Raw genomic sequence first — 24,652 nt, forward strand, 5'->3', positions numbered from 1 at the left:
ACTGTTAAAAGTAAAACAAAATAACCTTTGTTATGATTTGGGTGATCCTATGTTAATCACGTCTTCTGTCAATGAGCCTTACAGGTTGCAGCTGACAGAATCACTCCACCTGAAAGACACTGACTGGCATTTTGTCTCTGTCAGTCCAGAACAGAAGGGTACTTGGAATTTGTTGAAGAATTCGTTGTAAGTACATCGTCATTGGGGACACCAAACACACACCACAAGAGATCGAAATTGCTCCAGGAATGACAACATCAGATCCTGAGCAATTCGTTCTCGGGCTGCACTGTTTCCACCCACCCCTGTTTCTTCCCAAGGGACAAATTGTTGCACAAGCCATCCCTGTGCTGTCTTTACCTGAAAGTACTGAAAAACAAGGGCCCACAGTCGCCCGGGTCCAAGTTATTGGGAAAGACAAACCCAAGTTATGGTGTAATGTCAGTGGGGGTGGGGAGTCAAAATGCATTGAGATGCTTGTAGACACAGGTGCAGACTGCACAGTGATTCCAGTACAAGACTGGCCAGCACACTGACCTTTGCAAAATGATGCCGGTCACATTCAAGGTGTAGGAGGCCTGCAATTGGCAAGACAATCTAAAAGCATCATTCAAATTGAGGGACCAAACGGACAATTGGCAAATATTCATCCATTTGTGTCCATTCGTCCATTAGATTATTCAGAACCTTTGTTAGGGAGAGATGTAATGGCCCAGTGGGGTGTCACAATTGATATTACCGACTCTCCATAGCATTTTTGTACAGCAGTCATTGAACAACAGCGCCCCACCCAAAAACTGAAGTGGAAAACAGACAAACCAGTTCAGGTGAAACAGTGGCCGCTCAGTAAACAAAAAATAAAGGCGCTTGAGGAACTAGTGGAAGAGCAACTAAAAAAGGGTCACATTGTGGAGACCATGTCCCCATGGAACTCCCCAGTGTTTGTCATCCAAAAAGCTGACAAAAAGAGATGGCGGCTCCTCCATGACCTTTGACAAATTAATAATGTAATTGAAGATATGAGTTCTCCCCAACCTGGTATGCCATCCCCAACAATGCTTCCCCAAGATTGGAAATCAGCTGTTATTGATATTAAAGATTGTTTTTTCCAAATTTCCTTGCACCCTGACGATGCACCGCGTTTTGCATTCTCGGTCCCTTCCATCAACATGGAAGCCCCTATGAAAAGGTACCGTTGGACAGTTCTTCCTCAGGACTTGAAGGTCTCTCCAGCTATCTGCCAGTGGTATGTCTCTTCCCTGCTGTCCCCAGTGCGTGCAGCCACAGAGAAGGCCATCATCTATCATTATATGGATGATATCCTCGTGTGTGCCCCCAATGATGATTTACTCACACATGCGCTTGACCTAACGATCGATGCATTGATTGTTGCAGGGTTTGAGCTCCAAGAAAAGAAAATTCAAAAGATGCCACCTTGGAAGTATTTGGGCTTAGAAATTGGAAATAGGACCATTGTTCCTCAAAAACTAGAAATCAATCCAAGGATCAAGACCCTTGCGGATGTCCACAAGTTGTGTGGGTCTTTGAATTGGGTAAGGCCATGGCTCGGTCTGACTAACGAAGACCTTGCCCCTCTTTTTGATTTTTTGAAAGGGGGAGAGGATCCAGGTGCTCCTAGGTCTATTACCCCAGAGGCACGGAAAGGGGGTGCTCTAGAAAAGGTTCAGATTGCAATGTCCACAAGACAGGCAAACCGATGTCGGCCTGACCTGCCATTTAAATTTATCATCCTAGGTAAGTTGCCACACCTCGATGGAATTATTTTCCAGTGGGAGGAAAAACAAACACCTAAGGCAAAGGAAACACCTAAAAAGGGCCAGGACCAGAGGGACCCTCTCTTGATCATAGAATGGGTTTTCCTCAGTCACAAATGATCTAAGAGACTGACAAAGCCTCAGGAGCTGGTAGCAGAACTGATCCAGAAAGCAAGGACCCAGATCAGGGAGTTAGCAGGATCTGATTTTAAGTGCACTCACATTCCAGTTGAGTTAAAATCGGGTCAAAATACTATGAAAATACTGGAACAATTGTTTCAAGAAAATGTAGTGTTGCAGTTTGCTATAGATTCCTACTCAGGACAAATTTCTGTAGTGTGGCCCACTCACAAATTGTTTGAACAAGATGTTCAATTCACTGTGAAATTGAGAAGTGCTCTAAGTAGAAGACCTTTAAAAAAGGCTCTGACTGTCTTTACAGATGCGTCCGGGAGGTCCCACAAGTCCATTATGACTTGGAAGGATCCTCAAACCCAGCAGTGGGAGACGGACATTGCTGAGGTGGAAGGTTCACCTCAGGTTGCTGAATTGGCTGCGATTGTTAGGGTTTTTGAAAGGTTCTCAGAACCATTCAATCTGATTACAGATTCTGCATATGTGGCAGGAGTAGTATCCAGGGCAGATCAAGCAATACTGCAAGAGGTGTCTAACATCACACTTTTCGAATTGCTCTCAAAACTGGTAAAGTTAGTCACTCACCGAGAGCAACCATTTTATGTGATGCATGTCAGGTCACACACTGACTTGCCAGGGTTTATCGCTGAAGGCAACAGAAGGGCAGATGCTCTTGCTGCACCTGCAATGATGGCCACTCTCCCAAATGTTTTTGAACAGGCAAAAATCAGCCACCAGCTTTTCCACCAAAATGCACCTGGCCTGGTTTGTCAGTTTAACATCACTCGAGAACAGGCCAAAGCAATTGTGGCCACATGCCCAAATTGCCAACAACATGCAGTCCCTACAGTGAGTACGAGAGCAAACCCAAGGGGACTGAACAGTTGTGAACTGTGGCAAACAGATGTTACACACATACAGTCTTTTGGATGGCAGAAATATGTTCATGTTAGAGTAGATACCTTTTCTGGAGCAGTCTATGCTTCTGCCCACACAGGAGAATCATTTATCGATGCCATTAAGCACCTCTTACAGGCTTTTTCTGTCATGGGCATCCCCAAGGAGTTGAAAACTGATAATGGGCCTGTTTATAAATCCAAGGAATTGGGGAGCTTCCTGCAGCAATGGGGAGTAGAGCACAAAACTGGCATCCCCTACTCCCCTACAGGTCAAGCCATTGTAGAAAGAACTCACTGTGATACTAAAAGAGTCCTGGACCAGCAACAACAGGTTCTGAAGGTAGAACCTCCCCACATCCAGTTATCCAGGGCACTGTTCACAATCAATTTTCTGAATTGTTCCTTTGACAGCCTGAACCCGCCCATCCTACACCACTTTGGGGGGAGCAGTCATAGGTTGATGAAAGAAAAGCCTCCGGTTTTAGTAAAAGACCCCGAGACTTGGAAAATGGTGGGACCTTACAAATTGGTTACTTGGGGACGTGGATACGCTTGTGTGTCCACCCCCTCTGGTTTAAGGTGGGTTCCTTCCAAATGGGTAAAGCCTTATGTTCCCAAGGTCTCAGAGAAATCTACGGAAGTACCCCAGGTTGCTCATGCTGCCTGGAGAAGGAAACGCCGCACGCATTCTCTGGATGAAATTCCATTTAAGCCTCCTATCTGGAATAGTTTGTAATATATGTTTCTCTCAAGTTCCTTGTACCAGTTTAGATCCCACTGTTCGTGTGTATTCAGTCTCAAGACACCATAGTAAAGCCGCAAAACGGATAGCCTTCAAGAAATAATGAGTTAAAACATGGAATGTGAAACATTGGAAGAAAGCATAGCACTTAGGAAACATATAGAGCAATAAATCGGCTAAGGCATGGGACACAATGACAGGAAAGAGAGATAGGGATAGGGGAATTGATGGGCTAAGCATGTTCCGAGCCAACGATGTCAAACTGACCCTAAGAGCCTTGCCAAGCCATGGGACCAAGCCAAGTACACCGGGAATTGGCCATATTAGGATAGGAGTTCAAAAGTTTAAGGAGGAAGACTCATCAGGTGACCCCTGCCCACGATGAAGGCAACCGGAACGACCACCAAAATGATCCTCAAAAGAGATGCCTCCGCCCACGCTCCGCCTACACCACGCCTCTTATGAATATGCATGCAAAAACATGATTATGCATGTGATATGATGTAACTTTATATTCAAAACTGTATAAAAGGCTTGCTTTTGTTACAAGATAGGGAGAAATCCCTTTTGTGATTTCTCCGACGCGTCGTAATAAAATACCTGCTGTCTATGCTGACTTAAATTGAGTCTCTTAGGCAGTTATTCTCGCCCTTTGGGGCAAAATTCGGCATCAATAGACCGAGCCTGCTTCTCGTCCTACTCATGATCATCCCACCTGCGATCTCCTGCATAGTCCCTCAGCCCAAAGCACGTATGGACTACCTTGGCAAAAGCTCTCGGACATCAACAGAGAAACTGACGACGGGCTGAATGGGCTGTTCAAAGGCTGGGGACTCTTGGACTGGTTGGGATCTATGCTGAAAACTGTGTTTTAGTGCTGTTTATTTTAGTTATTGTTATTGTAGTTGTTAGCATTGTTTTTGGACTAATCAAACGCATGGTTTTCAAGTTAGTTTCAAGCCCATCTCCCCCTCCTGTAGAGGAGGAACCAATTTCATCACAAACCCAGTCCCTTTCTTTTTAAACAACACTAGGGGGAGATGTGGCACTGTGTTACAATTTCCTGTTTTACCTATCCTAGTCCTTCAGGTGTGCCATCTTCCCCCGCCCCCCTTTTCCCCTGCTGGGCTGTCAGTCAGTCTTGGCATTCCAGCAGAGCCATCGTGTGGTTGGTCAGCTTCAAAAGATGCCCCTATGCGCACAGGTCATTGGCCTGTCTGGGTGTCATCCTCCCCCCGAGACCCTGCCCCTCCCACCTGGTTGGTGGCTCACCTGTCCCTTCCCTGCCCCTCCCCCCGGAGCCTAAAAGGTCAATCAGGCCATGCGGTCGGGATTCTGTTGGAGCTGTTACCTGTGATTCAGACCTCTGTGACCATGGAATAAAACTCTGGATATTAACCCTCCGGCAGAATCCATCTCCTTTCCTCCTCACCATCGCCTGAAGCCTTCCCACGTGAGATAAAGTGGGTTTCTACAAGTCTGGACTTGTTCACTGCCTGCTGCCGCATCCAGCAAGCTAAAGGTGTCTCTGGGGTGAAACACCACAGTTGCCGCCTTTGGCTTGGCAGCAGGGGTCAGACGGGCCCAGGCACAATCTACCTGGTGATATTGGGATTCATATTCCAATAGAGGGCAGAGGTAAAAATGTGATGAATCGAAAATGGGAGGAGATGGCATTGACACATGACATATAAGGGGGGAATCTTCACTTGGCAAGCTTGTACCTAAGGTGGCAAGGGTCCAAGAGCCCTGCACTCCGTACCCTGTGGTTATCTTTTGCTTTTGCACTATTATTTGAAATGAATTATCCGTTATTTTTAATCAAATTATATTGTCAATATATATTTTCTAAACTATTCAATTAAAATTGCTGCTATCTCAAATATTGTTTGGGTTTTTTTATGATGGGATAATTGGGCAAACATAACAACAAGAAACACAAGGGCAAAACCAATGGCCGGAATATATCACACAAGAAAGGACAGTTCAGAATTCTGCCAGCAGCAGCTTTGCTGTGACAGGCCAGGAGTGCAGTGCACACAAGCTCCAGGCAAACGGTTCAAGGCAAAGCTGAGAACAGCAAATCAAATCCAGACCAGACAGAGAGTACCACAACAGCAGGAGAGAGAACAAGAACAGAGCAGAAGTGCAGTGATGCTGGCAGGCCGTTCACTGCAGAGGCTCTTTCTTCTCCAGCTCACAAAAACAACACACAAACAAAGCCCTGAGCATGGAGCCACTCCTGTTCTCACGCCCTGTTTGGAAGGACCATTGTGTCCCAGCCATGAAGTGACAAGCAGGATCCCTCACCTCCCGACTGACAGCTGCCATCTCTCCTTCAGCCATGCGTGTCTGTCTGACAATGTCCTGCAAAGTTCCTCCATCCATGTATTCCATCACCAGCCAGAGATCTCCATCAACAAGGAAGCTGGAAGAGGAAAGCAATGGCATGGAGATGAAAGTGCAGAGCTCAATTCCCCCATGGAAAAGCCTGGAGTGGAGTTTTGTTTCCAGGTCACTTGTCAGTGAGGACAGAATCAGATGGAGAGACATTGCTGCCAGGCTGCACAGCCCTTGGAATCTGCACAGTCTAAAGGAGAAGGAGACACCTGTGAGAAAGGAGAGGCCTTAGATGGCAAGCAGGTGAAAAATGCAGTTTAGCAACAGCCCAGATCAATGTGGAACCACAACCCTTGGCCCCAGCTGGTTCAGCTTCTGAACTTGTCAGTTCCACCATTCCCTGCAGAACAAGGCAACACAACTGCCAGGGTAATCCAGGGGAGGAGGCTGTGCAGCACTTGGGACAAAAGCAGTCAGAAAACCTTTCAGAAAGTCCCTTCAGAAACAGGCAAGGCCAGTGAAAATTGGGCAAATGAGGCATTTCTGGAAACAAGAACCTGATCTTCCTGGCATCTGTAGCAATGGAAAAGGGCTGGGAAGAAGAAGCCAAGGGAAATAATTTCTGCTGTGGTTTATCAGCATTTGTTAGAAGACACAGCAAACGGGGACGAACTTGCAGGAAAAACCAAAGCAAAGCAACGAAAGCACATGGAGGGAGTGAACTGCCAGGCTGTTGTTTTGGGAAGATGTGGCTGGGTCAGGCATTTTCAAAACAGGCTACAGACTCCGGATGCCAGGAAAGGTTAACGCAGGGCCCGGGCACGGGATAAGAGCTGAAGCACTCACCTGTCCAAAGAGTTGACAATGTTGGGGTTCTTTTTGTCCTTCAGGAGCAGGATCTCATTCACAGCTCGTTCCCTGTTCTGCCCTCTGAGACTCATTTTCTTGATGGCCACCTGAAGGGACATTGCAGCCTTTAACTGCAGGAGTCTGTGGCAGGAGGCCACAGCAAACACGGAGCGAGACTTTTTGGAGCAATGGAGCTGGGCTGGACCCAACTGCCTTGGGATGGGACACCAGAGCTCAGCAAGGGCCATTCCCACAGCCCATTGCTCTGCCAGCTGGGGGCTGCTTACAGGACACGTGGCCAGAGACATTTGGCCTTGCAAGCTCTGCAGAAATGGTCCCTCAGCTGTCAGCCTCAAAGCTCTAACTACATTCTCTGCACCTACAGTCTTCTCAAATGGCCTCAACACTCTCATTATTATTATTATTATTATTCAAACACATTTTTCAAGCAGGAGGTAATTCTGGTTCTGTGAAAACAGAGCAAAACAGCTAGGAACTCTTTAGCAATTCTATGGGATTTGGTCATGATTTCAGATCCAACTGCTCTGTCTGGGATTGCACAACAAAGCAAACAAACACACCCATTACTCAGGTGATCCCTGTCACAGGCTGTCACTGACACCAGACCCAAACACAACTGCAGGATTTAGGAGAGAGCTTTGCTCTGGACATCCATCTTCTCATTTCTCTCTCTCTTCCTCTGTGAACAGCTGAAGTTGGACTAAAACCCCAAACTGAGCCCAAGCAGGATCTCTCCCTAATTAGGGCTTGAGGTTCCCTTTGAAGATGAAAGGCAGGATGGAAAAACTGCTAAATAATGTTCCTGTCTGAGGCTGGGATGAAGATTAATAGGGCCTCAGTCTCCAGCAGCTGATGCATTCACACTTTTAGATATGAAGACCAAGCCAGCGTGTCCTGCTCTGACAGACACCGCTGCCCTCCTTGCATTCCTTGGGCACTTGAGAAGGACCAAGTCTGTCCCAGCTGTGCTCTGCAGGCTGACACTGCTCTGCCTGCAGAGGAGCAGCCTGGGCAGGAAAGCTCTGCTGGCCCCCAGAGCTGCAGCCACAGCTCCCAGCAGAGGGGAAAGCCCTGCAGAGCTGCCGGCCGTGCTGGGCGTGTTGGCACTGACCTCTCCTCCAGTGGCCCTCTCGAGTCCTTTGTAAACGGTTCCAAAAGCCCTGGAGACAAAAGAGCAGAGAAGAAAGAAGCAGCGCTTTAGGCCCTGGCAGTGAAAGCCAGCCCAGACAGATCTCTGCTGCCTGCAGCATTCACAAACACCTGGGTGCATCGACCCTTCCAACAACAGCACAGCAGCCACCTGTCCTCTGCCATGCAAGGTGTGCAAGAGAAAACTGAGACCCAACACGAAGGAATTGGGCTGGAGCAAATCCCAAATGTCCACCCTGAATAGCTTCAGCTTAGTTCAAAACCTGAGGTGAGAAAATGGTGTCTAAAGAACTGGAAAAGAATGCATTTCATCCTTTTCCATTTCCTGCCTAAGACCTGCAGGTTCCACAAGGGCCCTGCCATCAGGCAGGTGATGCTTTTTCCCCCAGAGTGCATCAGGTCTGTGTCTGTTACTGAATGTATGGGGTCTGCTACTTGTGCTAGAATAGAGCACTTATTAGTTCATCTCTGGTTTCTGTTTCTAAACCATTAGGTTGATAATCCTGACTGATGGATATATTTTGAAGGAAAATATTTGAAAGAAATCTTCTTGAGAACTGTTTTCTGACAGTCACCAGATGGTGAGTTGCTCTTTTAGGCAATCCAGTTCCAGGGACAGAAGATTTTCCAGGTCCTGCTCCTTGCTGCAATAGAGAGACAGCTACCATCTTGCTGTCTCTCAGTCCTGATCAGAATTGATAACTGTGGTCAGAAGGCGCCGTCAAAGGCCCCTGAGGCTGGCACATGCCGAGCTCACAACTTGCTGCACTATTCCAAACACCAAAGTTTCCTTTCCCACTCACCGAAGGAGGAGCTGCTCGGAATCCAGACATGAGATGCCCTGAAATGGGAGAGGGAACATGAACCAGATGCTGTTAGGAGAAAAACTGCCTGTGGTGGGAAATGCCACGGAGCAAGGCAACCCCGAGAGAGCATTTTGCTTTCACAGCATCCCTCCAGGAGCCACAGTCCTTTCCCACAGCAAGCAAGAGAGCAGCACAAAATACTGGGCTGGGTCAGCTCTTGGCTGGAGCAGCAAAGGGAGGGAGTTCCAGGCTCTGCTGGCACAGACTCCCTGCTTGAGGGAACAGAACCCCCCAGGGCCCATTGCAGATGCTGTGCATGCCCCACTGGCTGCAGACACCCCCTTTTTCAGCTGCAGCTGCTAGCAGGAGCTCTCGCAAAGCAATGGTGTCTTCATGGCAATTTGGTTCCAAAGTCAGCTCAGCTCCAGAGGAAGAACAGAAAGCACACAGCGAGCCCAAAGCCACAGATGCTGCACCGAGGGAAAACCTCGACTTACGTGCTAAGTGGGTTAAAAAATACCCCGAAGAAGCCACAGAGTACAGAGTGCAAACTGCAGCAGCCACGTGCTGCATCATTTTGGCTGCGCTGCACACGTCTGCAGCCTGTAGCCCTGCAAGCACAGAAGGACACCCATCAGGGCTGGGCTGGCTGCTGAGAATGCCTCGGGCAGGAGGATCCTCCAGCAACGAGCCCAGAGCCACTCTGGGCACTGAGGCCTCCGTGTCCCACAGCAACGGGAACACCACGGGGACGTGGCGCTGTTCCTGTGACATCCCAGCAGCAGCTCACGCAGAAACTGCCTGGAAGGTTCTCGTGTGTCACAAAGGAGCACAAAGAACCCTCCCAGGGCACAGCCTATGGCCCAAAGGGTGCAAGAGGAACTCGGAAAATGCAGCAAACAAGGACACCCCATAGCCCAGCCTGAACACTGACGAGGAACAAGGACGGCACCAAACCAAAGGCAACGTGACCTTTAGTCACTGATAGTTCTGACTAAAAGCAGCAAGCCTTGTTCCATCTGGGATCTTTGTTCTAGTTCTAAAAACAAGCAAGGTTCTCCAGTCTAAATACACAGAAGGCAGAACTGGGGAGGAGGTGGGATTAGGAAGGAGGAGGAGGAGGGAGAGAGGAAAAGGAGGAGCGGGAAGAGGAGGAGCAGGAGCAGGAGCAGGAGGAACAGGAGGTTCCAGTGCCCCCTGTGGCCGCAGCCGCGGGACCATCACCCCCAGCTCCTCCTGCAGGTGAGCGGGGAGGGGGAGCTCATCCCATATCCATCGGGGGGTCCCTGAGAGGATTTTTTATTGGGGTGTGTTTGGAGCTCGCAGATTGTGAAATTGACCCCAAATATCATCTGGTGTCTCTGGGAGGTTTTTTTCTCTGTGTGTGTATGTTTGGATCTCGCAGGACCCCAGAGCTGAGCCCCTTAGGGGATCTTTGGGGGCCCACGTGGCCATTGCCCAGTATGGGCAGGGGAGGACATTGTTCCTGGGGACCCCCAGGAGAGCAGAGCGTGGGGAGAGCAGAGAGGGGCAATCCCAGAGCTGGGGGACCCCGGCAGACTGGAAAGGGGGGGAGCCTGGAGAGGAGGGACCCCTGGGATCCCTGGGACCTCAAAGTAGAGCATCAGGGGAGAAGGGACCCCATGGACCCCGAAAAGCCCCTGGATCATCCCTAAGCAGGACGCTGGGGAATGGAGAACCCCTGGAACCATTGGACCCCCATGATCCCAAGGACAGGAAACCTCTGGAACCCCAGAAGTGGAGAGATCAGCAATAGGGAACTCCTGGGAGAGCTTTTTGGGACTGAATCTTTACATTGTGGAGATTTCCATGGACACAAGACTCCTGCTGAGTTCCAGAGATGGACCTGGCCAGGAGGGGCCTCTACTCCAAGGCGCTCCCACCTTGGTTTCCCCCAAACCCGGGTTTGTCATTCCCAAGCTGTGGCCAGATGGAGGAGGAGGAAAAGCCCCAGAGATCCCTTATGAGGAGGGGCTGCAAACCCAGCCCAGGGAGGTGTGAGGAGGAAAGAGCCCCTCTGAGGCAGGAAGGTGGCCGGAGATTCAGCCAGAGCTCAGAGCTGGTGGAGAAGCCTCATGGCAGTGAGAAGCCCCACAAGTGCTTGGAATGTGGGAAGGCTTTCAGCTCCAGCTCCACCCTGATGGAATACCTGAACATCCACGCTGGGGAGAGGCTCTGTGAGTGTGAGGAATGTGGGAAGCGCTTCAGTGGGATGTCCGACCTCAGCAAGCGCCACAAGATCCACACTGGGGAATGGCCCTAGGAGTGCTTGGGATGTCAGAAGAGCTTCAGGTGGGATTGAGAGATCGTCACTCACCAGCACTTCCACACCAGGGAGAGGCCCTGCGAGTGTCCCGAGTGTGGGAAGAGCTTGGTGCGCTGCTCCAGCTCCATCCCCCATGGGAGAATCCGCGCTGGATGATCCCCAGTGACCCCCGTTGGGCAGAGCCCTGGTGACCCCTGTTCTGGGTGATCCGTGTTGGGCAGGGAGAAGGTGTTGGAGAGATTTCTTTCCCTTCTCCTTGTGCTGCTGTGATTTGGTTGATAATAAATTCCCTCCGTGTGCCCAGGCCGGGTCTGTTGTGCCAGTGTGGGATTTGCTGCGGGATCTCTCCCGGTCCTTGTCCCCACGCAGGAACCCTCGGTTCCATTTTCTGTCCCTGTGCGGCTGCGGGGGGCAGGGACAGAGCGGCTCTGGGGGTGCCTGGCAGCGGGCCAGCGTCACCGCTCGCCACGGGCAGCCCTGAGATGCCGCGCACCTGGGCCCGCATTGCTGGGCTCACCTGAGCTCCCACCTGCCCAGCGCCCCAAGGTTCCCCCCGCCCAAAAATCACCCAGCCCGGGGCTGCAGCGTCCCGGAAAGTCCTCAGCCAATGGCAGCGCAGGCAGGAGGAGGCTTAGCCAATGAGAGCTCGGGACGTTGGATTGCCTCATCAGTTGCCGGGCAGAACCCGTGGCCGATCGCTGCCCAGAAGCGGCGGCAGCCAATGAGAGCGCGCGGCGCTGCCGAGCCCGCCCTGCTCCGGACTGGCGCTCCCAGCGCGGCGCGGCTGCTTTGGGGCTGCTGCTCCCTGCCCGGCCCCGGCCATGGGGCGAGGGGCGGCAGCTGGGGCCCTACTGGTGGCACTGGTGATGCTGGGAGCCCCACCGGCTGCCGGCGCGGAGCTCTCGGGTGAGCGGGGGGGCGGGAGGCGCTGGAACAGGGGGGAGAATGGGGAAAAGGGGGCGAAGGGGGGAGCCCAGAATGGAGGGGGAGGAGGAGGGGACCGCCAAAGGAGAGCGGGAGGGACTGAGGTGTGGGGGGAGGAGAGCGAGCGGTGGGAGAGGGTGGGGAAGGGGGCAAAAGCGGAGGTGGGACATCATATCTGAGCGGGAGGGGCCTGGGGATTGGGGAATTTGTGGGAAAATGGGGAAATGGGACCCCAAAAGTGATTTGGGGAGCGGCCGGAGGTCGGAGCGGAGAGGATGTGGAAGGGGAAATGGGGGAAGGGCGGCAAAGAGGAAGCGGCAGCGCGGGCAGGCGGGTCCCATGGCGGCCGTGGGGCACAGGGGATGCGGAGTGGGGATCCGGGGTGGGCCCGGAGCTCTGGGGATGCTGGGAGAGGGTGGTGGGTTGGCACCCCCTGACCTGTGTCCTGCACACACAGGGGTGTTCCAGAGGATGACAAAGTCCGAGTGTTACTTCATTAACGGCACGGAGAAGGTGAGGTACGTCCAGAGATCCATCTACAACCGGGATCAGTTCATAATGTTCGACAGCGACGTCGGGCACTTTGTGGGGTTCACCCCCTATGGGGAGAAGTTGGCCAAGCGCTGGAACAGCAACGCGGTATTCATGGAGGACAGACGGACTGCGGTGGACTGGTTCTGCCGGTGCTGGTACAAGAATTTTACCCCGTTCATCACGGAGCGCCGAGGTGAGCGCGAGGGAGAGCGTGTACCCTCGGGGCCTGCCCTGCCAGTGACCCTGGAGCCCCTCAAAATCTCCCTGGGCATCGGCCCAGGGCCCTCAGCCCTCCTTGTGCCGACCCCCGGGGTCTCCAGATCCTCCCAGTCCCTCCCAGTGCCCCCCCGCGCGTCTATTTTAGCGACCCGTAAATTTGACGCTTGGCAACCAATGAGATCGCATCCAGTTCATGACTCATCTGTTGCCAGGCAGACTCGCAGCACGGAGTGCCTCGCGCCGGACTCGGCCTCCCAGTGCCGCGCACTTCATTCCCAGTTCCTCCCAGTGCCACCAAGATCCCTCCCAGTGCCATTCCAGTCCCTCCAAGACCATGCCCAGTTCCTCCCCAGTCTCTCCCAGTCCATTCCCAGTCTCTTCCCAGTTCATTCACCGTTCATTCTTAGACCTTCACCCTCTCTCCCAGTTCCCCCATTCCTTCCCATCTCTCTGTGTCACCCAACTCCCTCCCAGTCTCTCCCACTCCCTCCCAGCACATTCCCAATCCATCCGAGCCCATCCCCAGTCCCTCCCACCACATTCCCCAATCCATTCCCTGTCACTCCGAGTCCATTCCAGTCCATGCCCCGTCCCTCCCAATCCCTCAGCAGTCCTTCCCAGTCCATTCCCAGTCGCTCCCCAGCCCACCCCAGCCCTCCCCTCTCTCTCCCAGTGCCCCCCAGCTGATCCCAGTGTGTCCCCACTCTCTCTGTCTCTCCCAGTGCCCCCCAGCGTGTCCATCTCGCTGGTGCCCCCCTCGAGCTCCCAGCCCGGCCCCGGCCGCCTGCTCTGTTCCGTGATGGATTTCTACCCTGCTGCCATCCAGGTCAGGTGGTTCCAGGGCCAGCAGGAGCTCTCAGAGCACGTGGTGGCCACCGACGTGGCCCCCAACGGGGACTGGACCTACCAGCTGCTGGTGCTGCTGGAAACGCCGCCCCGGCGCGGGCTCAGCTACAGCTGCCAGGTGGAGCACGTCAGCCTGGAGCAGCCCCTGAGCCGGCACTGGGGTACGGGGGAGCTCCTGGGGGCGCTGGCAGAGCCACTGGGCTGTGCTGGGAGCCACTGGGAGGGAGCTGGAGAGAGCCGGGCTGGAACTGGGAGAGGGGCTGGGGACTGGGCAAGGGCTGGGAAGGGGTTTGGGGGATGCTGCGGAGGGTGAGATGGAGTTGAAGGGGTCGTGGTGGGCACTGGGAGGGAGTTTGGGGGTGCTGGGTGTGACTGGGAGGGAGTTTGGGGCTGCTGGGTGTGACGGGGAGGGATCGCAGTGAGCACCGAGGGGCTGGAAGGAGATCGGCGATGGCAAAGCGGGGCTCGCCATGAGCTCGGTTGTGCTGGGCACAGCCTGGGAGGGCTCTGGCTGAGTCCTGCTGGGGCTGCCAAGGGACTGCGAGAGGCTTTGGGGCTCCTGGGGCACTAGGGGCACCTGGGAGGGGGCTGTGGGATGCTGAGAGGGACGGGAGTGGCTTTGGTGGCTCCTGGGCAGGACAAAAAGGGATCGGGGGGAGGTTTCAGGGGGTCCTGGCTGCGCTGGGGGCCATAGGGAGGGCGCTGGGAGGGGCTGAGGGTATTGCTGAGAGATTTTGGGGGTGCTGAGCCCTGCGGATCCCCCAGAGATGCCGCCGGCCGCCGCCCGCATCAAGATATTGATGGGGATTGCGGGCTTCGTCTTAGGCTTCGTCTTCCTGGCGCTGGGGCTCGGCTCCTCCCTGCTCAAGAAGGTCAGGGCGGGTGCCGGGGGTGGCGTCCCCCCCGTGGCGGAGCGTGTGCGCTCCCGCCGGGGCCCCCAGCCCGGTGTCACCCCCTTTTCTGTGCCCACAGAGCTCCTGAGCCGGCGGCGGCCGCAGCCCCTCCCCGTGGGCTCGGGCCCGGCCGGGACCCCCCGCTCCGCTGATTTTGGGGGGGTCCCGTGTCCCCCCCAGCCCCGCTGGCGCTCCGCCCCCTCCCAGTGCCTGCTCCCAGTGCTCCCAATAAAGCTTCCCAGTTGAGCCCGGAGCCGTTTATTGGGGGGCGATGGGGAGGGGTTTGGGGGGGGGCGATGGGACGGATTTGGGCAAATGGACGGGGACAAAGGGTGGGGGCTGGGCCCGGGGGGAGCGGGAGGAGGAGGAGGAGGAGGAAGGGGCGGGGGACGTGAGAGAGGAGAGGGGAAGGAGGCGGATGAGGAACGAGGAGGAGCGGAAGGAGCGATTGAACTGGGCAAGGACAGGCGGGAGGAAGGGGGGGAGACATGAGGACAGGACCAGAAACAAGAAAAGTAGCGGGGATGCTCCGGCCTTCATCATGGTGTCTGCAGGGAGGGCGAGGAAGATGCGGAGCCCCCAGCCAGTTGTGTTCTCAAGCCGGGGGGCCTTTCACCCTGGGGGCCGCCCGGGGTTATCCAGCGTGGATCCTCCCACGGGAGGTGGAGCTGGATCGGTGCACGGAGCTCCACTGGACAACCGCGTGTCCTTGTTCTGGAAGGAATGGTGGAAGGGGATGATTCTGATTCTGTCCTCACTGACAAGTGACCTGGAAACAAAACTCCACTCCAGGCTTTTCCATGGGGGAATTGAGCTCTGCACTTTCATCTCCATGCCATTGCTTTCCTCTTCCAGCTTCCTTGTTGATGGAGATCTCTGGCTGGTGATGGAATACATGGATGGAGGAACTTTGCAGGACATTGTCAGACAGACACGCATGGCTGAAGGAGAGATGGCAGCTGTCAGTCGGGAGGTGAGGGATCCTGCTTGTCACTCCATGGCTGGGACACGACGGTCCTTCCAAACAGGGCGTGAGAACAGGAGTGGCTCCATGCTCAGGGCTTTGTTTCTGTGTTGTTTTTGTGCGCTGGAGAAGAAAAAGCCTCTGCAGTGAACGGCCTGCCAGCATCACTGCACTTCTACTCTGTTCTTGTTCTCTCTCCTGCGGTTGTGGTACTCTCTATCTGGTTTGGATTTGACTTGCTGTTCTCAGCTGTGCCTTGAACAGTTTGCCTGGAGCTTGTGTGCACTGCACTCCTGGCCTGTCACGGCAAAGCTGCTGCTGGCAGAATTCTGAACTGTCCTTTCTTGTGTGATATATTCCGGCCATTGGTTTTTGCCCTCGTGTTTCTTGTTGTTATGTTTGCCCAATTATCCCATCATAAAAAAAAACAAACAATGTTTGAGATAGCTGCAATTTTAATTGAATAGTTTAGAAAATATATATCGACAATATAATTTGATTAAAAATAAGGGATAATTCAGTTCAAATAATAGCGCATAAGCAAAAGATAACCGCGGGGTACAGAGCGCAGGGCTCTTGGACCCTTGCCACCTCACGTACGAGCTTGCCAAGTGAAGATTCCCCCCTTATATGTCATGTGTCAATGTCATCTCCTCCCATTTTCGATTCATCACATTTTTACCTCTGCCCTCATCACCACCTTTACCGCGCATGCTCCACCACTCGGTTTGGTGGTCACACAAGTCTTTGCGGGTTGTTTTGGATGAAGACCTCTCCTCTTCCTCTTTGTCCTTTAATTCACCTTTGGGTTACAGATGCGCACCAAGGCAGGATACTGTAAGCCAAAACTAACATATTACTACATTTTAGCATCAAAGCAATAAATCTCTTATAGCGGGCATTTTCCTGGGACCCAACCAGATTTTCCCTTCTCTCTGTTAATTTTTAGTAACTGTTCTCTCTTGCTTTTTCCTCCTATCCTTGAACATCTGCCAGGAGAGGGGTTGGAGCCCCTCCTCTCCCTATCTTCTTTGGCATGACAACTTTTATCTGTTTTCTTATTTCCAAATATTAATTACTGTATCAATATTGATGACTGTTTCAATTTTATCAGCATGAATCACACCTATTTACCACATTGTTCTCTCTCAGTGTCTGCAGGGCCTGGATTTCCTCCATTCCAAGCAGGTGATCCACAGGGATCTGAAGAGCTCCAACATCCTCCTGGGCACGGACGGCTCTGTCAGGGAATCAGTAAAAGCCACTGCATGAAAGCTGAGGGTTTCTTGAAGGGTGCACTTCCATCTTTCCTCGGCTACAGCCCTGAGGGCTTTTCCAGCTGACTTCACTACTGCACTCTCAGACTGAGAGTGGGGAATCTTGGTGCTTGGTTTCCTCATTCCAGCTGCCTTTGACAGGGTTTGTTTCTGTCCTCAGCTGATTTTGGCCTCTGCACTCAGCTCAACCCTGAGCAGGACCAGCGCAGCTCCATGGTGGGCACTGCTCACTGCATGGCCCCAGAAGTTGTGACCAGATCTCCTTATGGCCCCAAGGTGGACATCTGGGCCTTTGGCACTGTGACCATCGAGATGGTGGAAGAAGAACCTCCTTACTTCAGGGAAACGGCAGCCATGGTAAGAGGCAAATTCTGCAGTGTCTGCAGAGGCCTGTGAGCACAGGGGGACCCTGCACTGGGAGCAGCAGCTGGAGGTTTCTGCACATGGGAAGGGAATTCCCAGAGGACTCCAGCCTCACCACAGAAGAATATTCTTCAGTCTCCAGCAACAATTTGCTTTGGGATTTATGTTTTTGCAGCTCATCTGGCTGTGAGGATGAGCTGGAAATGTGAAGCAAGTGCATCAGCTCTAATGTTATCTTGCAAGAAAACCCCAAACCACCCCCAAATCCCAGCCCCAAACACAACAAGATTTCTGCAGGAACTTCTAAAAGACATTTTGCAAGATGATCTCCCCCCTGATTCTTCTCACTGGGAAACTTCTCTAAAACCTGAAGATGATTGTTTAACATCCTCATAGTCTAACGTATTTCTTTCCTAGTCCAAGCTACTTTCTCTGTGTCACCAAGCCTGAGCTTTCAGCAACACAAACCTCCTGTTTCTTGCCTGGCAGTTTCTGGGATGGGGCATCAGGAATGCATTTACTTGAGTGTCAGTGGCACTGCAGAGATGCACTAGATCTAAGAATCCTCTGAAATAACACAAGCAGACCACACTGACTCTGGAAAATGGCCTGTAAAGCTGGTGTCCACATTTGGAGAAGCAAAATGTGCTATTTCTGATGGAGGTTCCTACTGACAGAGTCAGCCAATGGAACTGGCTCTCAAGGCGAGATCATTTGGATGTTGCAGTGGCTGTGGCAGCCCCAGGGTTTGGGTTTTTTGGCTGGCATAGCAAAATGAGCTGTGAGCAGCATCTGTGGCAGGGAGGAAAGTGCCCCTGGAGCTGGGGCTGAGGCCCCGGGGTGGATGTGAGCCCGTGTGGGTGTGAAGGGAGCTGGCAGAGCGCTGAGTTTGCTTTCCCTGCAGGCTCGTGCTCTGATCCGGCAGAACGGGACCCCGCAGCTGCAGGAGCCCCGGCGCCTGTCGGCTCTGCTGCGGGACTGCCTCGAGTGCAGCCTGGAGCCGGACGAGGAGCGGCGCTGGGCTGCCCAGGAGCTGCTGCAGCTGAGGGCCAGGGGCTGCAGGGGAAGCAGCAGCGCCAGGGAGGGGTTTTCTTGTGGGGCCCCCTCCGACAGTCTCCAGTCTGGCTGCGTTCCACACGCAGAGCAAGCAGAATCCTCGCCTGCTGTGGCTTGGCAGCTCCTTTGGAGCTCATCTGGGCCTGGTGCCCCACAGCGAGCAGGGACATCTTCAAGCAGCTCAGGGGGCCCAGAGCCCTGCCTGACCTGAGCTTGGATGGTTCCAGGGAGGAGGCACCTCCCACATCTCTGGGCACCTTCTGTCAGTGTTTCCCCACTCTCCTGGTTAAAAAATTCTTTCTTAGATCTAATCTGAGCCTGCTTTCCTCTCCTGAGTTTCAAAGCATTTCCCTTTGTCCTGTTGCAACAGAGCCTGTGAGGAACTTGACTCTGGAAAGTAACAGTGCATTTCTTTCCTTTTTATCCTTTGGGCAGCACCCATTTTTATCATCAGCCAAGCCTCTCTCCAGCCTGACCCCTCTGATCACTGCAGCAAAGCAACTGAGGGAGCAGCGGAGGAGATGAAGCACTTCAGGGCAGCTTCTTGTTACAGTAGTTAGGTCAACTAGTTAGTTATGGTAGTTAGCACTGTTAGTTGGTTATGGTAGTTAGCACTGGTAGTTAGTTTATGGTAGTTAGGGCAGCCTGTTTTTTATGGTTCTTATGACAGCCTGTTTGTTATGGCAGTTTTTTGAATAAAAACTCTCTTAACCCTCAACTGCCTTGCCGTGTCCATTCCTTCTCCCGCTGTGCCTCAGCTGCCCGGAGCAATGTGAGGGGAGAGCGGGCCCAGCCTGGCCCAGAGCTGAGCCCCAGCAGAGCCCTGGCAGAGCCCAGAGCAGCCTCGGCACCTGCAGAGTCAGCCTGGAAGGAGGCGCTTGGAGCCTTCTGGGCTGCACCCGGCTCTTGGTTACAAACTGGGTGTGCTGGAAAATGCCACTGGCTCTGCATGAGGGCAGAAGGGGCCCGGGGAAGGCCCAAGTGCTCCATGCAAGGGAAAAACCTGCCCTGGGTTTGTTATAAATAACTAGGTAGTGTTTGCTTTTGCTATTATGTATTGACTTCTACAAAATATTCTTAATTACACCGATTTTGATAGAGTACAATTTTGTCATGGTTTCACTGACAGGAAGTAGCTTTTATTTTTGGGATATGCTGTGGTTACCAATAGGTGCTCAGATTTTAATATTGGTACCTGATGTAGCCACTGAGGTTTGGAGACACCTCTGAGAACACACAGGGGTTAAAAACCAGAGCTGCTCCTCTGGGAAGCTCTCTTGGGACTTTGAGGGAAAGAGGTCGGATCTCCCTCTCCCGTCCAGCGGGGAGGGGCAGCCATGTGGTAGGCCTGGGCCTGGACAGAGATGGGAGGTGAGGAGGCCCTGGAGGATGGAATGGTGGAAGAGCGCCAAGAGACATCGGGCAGCCACCCCCCACCCCCCCCCCAGGGGAGAGAGATGGAGAGAGCCGGCATCTGAATTTGATAGCGGGCAGCCCAGGAGGAGAAGGGGAGGGTGCAGCGAGAAGGTGCCCGGCAGGGCAGCGTGGGAGTTCCGGAGCTCCAGACAGGCATGAGACTGAAATTTTTAACCCTTTTCTTGCATGATAGAAACCTTGCAAATGCTGATCCTCCTGGAGCTGAATGAGAAGAGAGATAAGAGATGAGATAAGAGGGGATGGCCACGAGGGAAGTGCAGAAGACTCTTGAGTGGGAGGAGAGATGACGGAGTGGCCTTTTGGCTGGACTTTTCTTGTGTGGCCATAGACTGAACCATTTTTTTTTCCTGTGACACAGAGACTGCATTTAGAGGGAGGGAGTGCCTCAGAACCAGGGGGGTTCAGTGTGGGTACCCCTCGGCCCCAGGGGATGCAAAAAATTTGGGGGGGACAGATGTCCCCAAGGAGAGACTGTGTCTTTTTTGGAGTGAGACAAGGCATCCTTGAAAGACAACCCTAGAAGCAGCTCTGGTCCATGCACAGTGGTGAGAGCACGGGGCATGGAAGGAAGGTGTCACGATGGCAAAGGATTTTCCGGGCGGTGCTGAGTGACATGGAAACACACGAGGTTTCAGCGTGTTTCCAGGGGAAGCCTATGGTGCAAGAAGGACTCCTCTCCTCTTGATGAACTGAAGATTGAGTATTCTAAAGGGTGGTGCCGGACTGAGAGTTGGTGATTTGGGGGGAATGTATTGCATTGGGAAGTTTGCTGGGTGGGAGGAGGAAAATGCTTTTGTAAAGTTTTCATTTTCCTTGTTTTTTTTTTTTTCTTTTCTTGTAGCTTACTTAATAAAGTTTTCTTTATTTCTAAGCAGGAGCCTGCTTTGCTTATTCCTGGTGACATCTCACAGCAGACACCAGGGAGAGGGTATTCTCATGGGGGCACTGGCATTGTGCCAGAGTCAAACTATGACACATGGGAAGGCTGAATGGGAAACCCACTTCTGTCCTGGCAGCACGGGTGCATCAACTCAAGGAGGGAAACACTAACCAAGGGAGTTCCACTAAAGTGAAGGTACCTCTAGCATGTATGCCCAGGAAAGGGTGGCCCTGCCTGTAGCCAGGGAGAGGCACGGGAAAACCAGATCTTTTGGACGGTGTGGATCCGATGGCCGGGCACATCAGAACCACAAAAATACAATGTCTTAGTTGATACTGGTGCGCAGTGTACCCTGATACCATCAGGGCATGTGGGGGCAGAACCTGTTTCCATTGCCGGAGTGACAGAGGGATCCCAGCAATTGACCCTGTTGGGAGCTGAGGTGAGCCTGACTGGGAAGGAGTGGATCCTTCCCAGAAACATCCTGTTGTGACTGGCCCAGAGGCCCCGTGTATTCTGGGCATCAACTTCCTCCGGAATGGCTTTACAAAGACCCAAAGGGACTCAGGTGGGCTTTTGGCATAGCCGCTGTAGAGGCAGGGAACATGAAGCAGTTGAACACCTTGCCTGGACTATCAGAAAACCCATCTGCAGTAGGACTCCTGAGGGTAGAACAGCAACAGATACCAATTGTCACCTTGACAGTGCACCGCTGGCAGTATTGGATGAATTGGGATGCCGTGATCCCCATCCACAAAATGATCCATGAGCTGGAGTGCCAAGGGGTGGTCAGCCAAACCCACTCACCCTTCAACAGCCCCATCTGCAGCAAAGTGGTTTGCCACCATTGGCATTGCTAATGCATTTTTTTCAATTTCTCTGGCAGCAGAATGCAGGCCTCAGTTTGCTTTCACGTAAAGGGGTGTGCAGTACACCTGGAACCGACTGCCCCAGGGGTGGAAGCACTGTCCCATCATCTGCCATGGACTGATCCTGGCTGCACTGGAAAAGGGTGAAGCTCCAGAACAGCTGCAGTACATTGATGACATCATTGTGTGGGGGAACACGGTGATGGACGTATTTGAGAAAGGAGAGAAAATCATCCAGAATCATCCCCATTCCACACCTGCTGTGCACCGCCCACTTTTGTTTCTGTCCAGGCACCGCCCCTTTTCCACACCCCATTCATTGCCTGCCCCTTCCCACGCTCCTATTCCAGCCCCCCAGGCCTCTCATCTCCCCATCGGCCATCACTCACTGGGCCCCGCCCCATTTCCCACAGTCCCATTTCTAACTCTTTTCAGTCCCTGCCCCCTCCCTGCTCCGTCGCTCCCCACTGGCCGCCCCGAGCAGTCCTCCCCCTCTATGGGCATGACTACAAGACCGATTGGCATTTATTGAATGGCTCCACGCAGGGTTTTGGAGCCAGCCTGGCCCTGGCAGGGCCCAGTGCAGGCTGGGGATTCGGGGGAGGCCAAGGGGTGTCCTGACACTCTGGGTGGGGCTCATGGATCAGGGTGGTCCCAGCACTTTGGGGGGACAGTGAATGGGGGGGCAGTGAAGGAGGGGTCCCAGTGCATGGGGGAGTAATGAGCCTTAATTGGTCTTATCCTGGCAAGCTATGACAGCTCCAGAGCTCAGCCCCCAAGGGGACTGAGTGCCAGAGGCCAGCTCGCTCAGACCAAGGCCATGGATCAGCCCCTAGCAAGCAGGGAATATTCAGCTCTTATAGTGATTAGCCAGCTCTTATGATTTCAGCTTTGCTTGCTAGGTAGCTTGCCCTTGGCTTGAGGCTCCAGCAGACGGTAGAGAGAGGAGAAGGAGAAGACGCCAGCTGTTCCTCGAGTATGGCTTTATTGAAGGGGTCCGTGAAGGGTCTCAGCACTTCTTCTTCTAAGTTAGTAGGGGTACGGTATGCTACTTTTATAGCCTTGGCCCAGATCCAATCTTGACCAATGGCAAAGGTTAGAGGGACCATAAGTGACCAATAGTAGGGTTAACAAGATATTGCCTTACATGGTTTTAGGGATAGGTTATAGGGCGGATGTCCCTGGAGTCAGGAAGCTTCTTTGCTGCTGTGTCAGCATTTCTATTATTCAGATTCTCCACGGGGCCCTGGCTAAAGCTGTGCGTCTCACCACAGGGGAGGCCGTGGTAAATTCAGGGATGTCCCTGGTGATAATAGGGTGCAGCCATGATATTTTCTGAAAAACCCTTTCCTTAGGATTTTTTCTCCTGAGAAGCTGAGAGGCCTCAGAAACAAAATGTAAACAATGGTTATCTGCTGCTGTGGAATGCAACAGGCGCATCTGTGATTGGTGTCATGTCGTTGTTTCTAATTAATGGCCAATCACAGCCCAGCTGTCTGGACTGTCTTGGTCAGTCACAAGCCTTTGTTATTCATTCTTTTTCTATTCTTAGCTGGCCTTCTGATGAAATCCTTCCTTCTATTCTTTTAGTATGGTTTTAATATAATATATATAGCATAAAATAATAAATCAGCCTTCTGAAACACAGAGTCAGCATCCTCTGCTCTTGCGTCATCTGAAGACCCCTGCGAACACCATCACAATGGGGGGTCCCGGTGATAACAGGGCGGGGGCGACAGGACCGAGCCCCAAGGGACCATTATGATACCATTAAAAAGGCTTGGCAGTGGACAAAAAACCTAGATAGATTATATTGTACTAACAAGTAGATAGAAGGAATTATCAATAATGTATATCAATATCAAGCACCATAGCAAAATAATTGTGATCAATTACAATGTGCAAAAGCCAATACAGAAATGCAAAAGCCAATTATTATTTTGCCATTTATAAGACAGTTCTGCTGCAGCCACAGTGGAAAGCTGCCTCTGCTGCAAGGCACTGAGGGGGTTCATTCACCCCCTGACCTGCCACTATGTCCCTGCGTGTCCCTGAGTGCCGCCAGAGTGTCCCCAGAGTGTCCCCAGTGACATCACCCCAGGAATTCCCACCAAGAATATCAATGAAAATTCGCAGAAAATTCCCCACTTTTGTCCCAAATCCTGTGTGGAGAGGAGGGAGGGCACAGATGACATAAGCGCTGATGTCACCACCCCCAATGACATCACAGCGGGGACATCCCTGTCCCTGCAGCAGATTTGGGATGTCCTCCATGGCTTTTTGGCATGGCTCAGCTGTGGGATCTCAGCACCTCAGGACTGATGTGCAGAGTGACCGAGACCACCCTTGGGGGGCTCGGAGGTCCTGGAATGTTGCCAGAAGTGTCTGGTGGCTGGACTTCGATCCTACACGGGAGACGACACCTGTATGAGGATGGGAGGATTTCACTGGGGTAAATGGTGAAGGGATAAGTTAATTAGAGTGTGAAACACAGGGTTTAGGATTTCTGTACAGGGGGTTCTAAAGAAGTAAGATGGAGGAATTGGGGCGTGTCCTGTCCTTCTTCTTCTTCTTCTTGGCCTCCATCTTTTGTGGTGATGTTGGCACTTTGGGATTGGTTATTACTAAAAGTGCACTGGTCAATAAGGGTAAGAGGTATTGGGAGAAATAGATAAATATTGTATACGTAGTTTTGAGTATAAAGATAAGTGACCACCCCGGGGGCGCTCAGTGTGCTCATGGCTGACTTGCTGTGCAGACCTCTGTCGGGCCAAGAGAAAATCTTTTAGATAAACAACTAATAAATACTGAAGACCGAGAAAAACCTGAAGCCTCTTCTCGTCCTTTGAAGCGCAGGCTGCCCAAGGCCATCCCCGAGCCTTTCCAGGCCATAAAACAGCCGAAAAACCAACACTCAGCCACCGTGCTGCTGCTGGGGCCACCACAGGGACTGAAGAGGAGGTCGTGGATGTTCCCAAGTGTCCCCAGCAGGTGATGCATGAACAGGCGAGTGCTGGCCTCTCACAGCTGCTCAGCCTCAGCCACGGGGGCCTCCAAGGGCTTGGAGACATTGTGGGACGCCTCCTTTGTCCCCTCCAGGGTAGCCTCAATGTCCCCGAGCAGGTGCCGCATTTTCCAGGGGTACCCTGTGGCTTTGTCATATGCGGTCACCAAGCATTCCAGTGGACCCAGGGCCACACCCACCCACTGTCCCCTCCTGGTGGCTGCCCTTGCCTGGCTGGCAGCCAATATGGCCTCTCTCATGGCCTTGGGGGCTGCCACCACCTCATGGTGGCCACTGCCACATGGGCCTTGTGTGCAGCCACTGCCAAGGCCAAGTCCTTCATGGCCAGAAACACTGGCGGCCGCTGGGCCATGGCCATCAGA

General features: G+C 52.8%; 2 pseudogenes; one reads left to right on the forward strand and one right to left on the reverse strand.

Annotated features, from left to right (window-relative positions):
* LOC128945560 (uncharacterized) overlaps positions 1–24,652 on the reverse strand; it is a 1,627,138-nt pseudogene that overhangs the window by 1,064,581 nt on the left and 537,905 nt on the right.
* Positions 1–24,652, forward strand: part of LOC128945477 (serine/threonine-protein kinase PAK 3-like) — a 142,288-nt pseudogene that overhangs the window by 61,178 nt on the left and 56,458 nt on the right.

Source organism: Melozone crissalis, unplaced genomic scaffold (genome assembly GCF_028551555.1).
Source record: "Melozone crissalis strain CALT ecotype California unplaced genomic scaffold, PUWL_Pcris_2 ptg000066l_1, whole genome shotgun sequence".
NCBI lineage: Eukaryota > Metazoa > Chordata > Aves > Passeriformes > Passerellidae > Melozone > Melozone crissalis.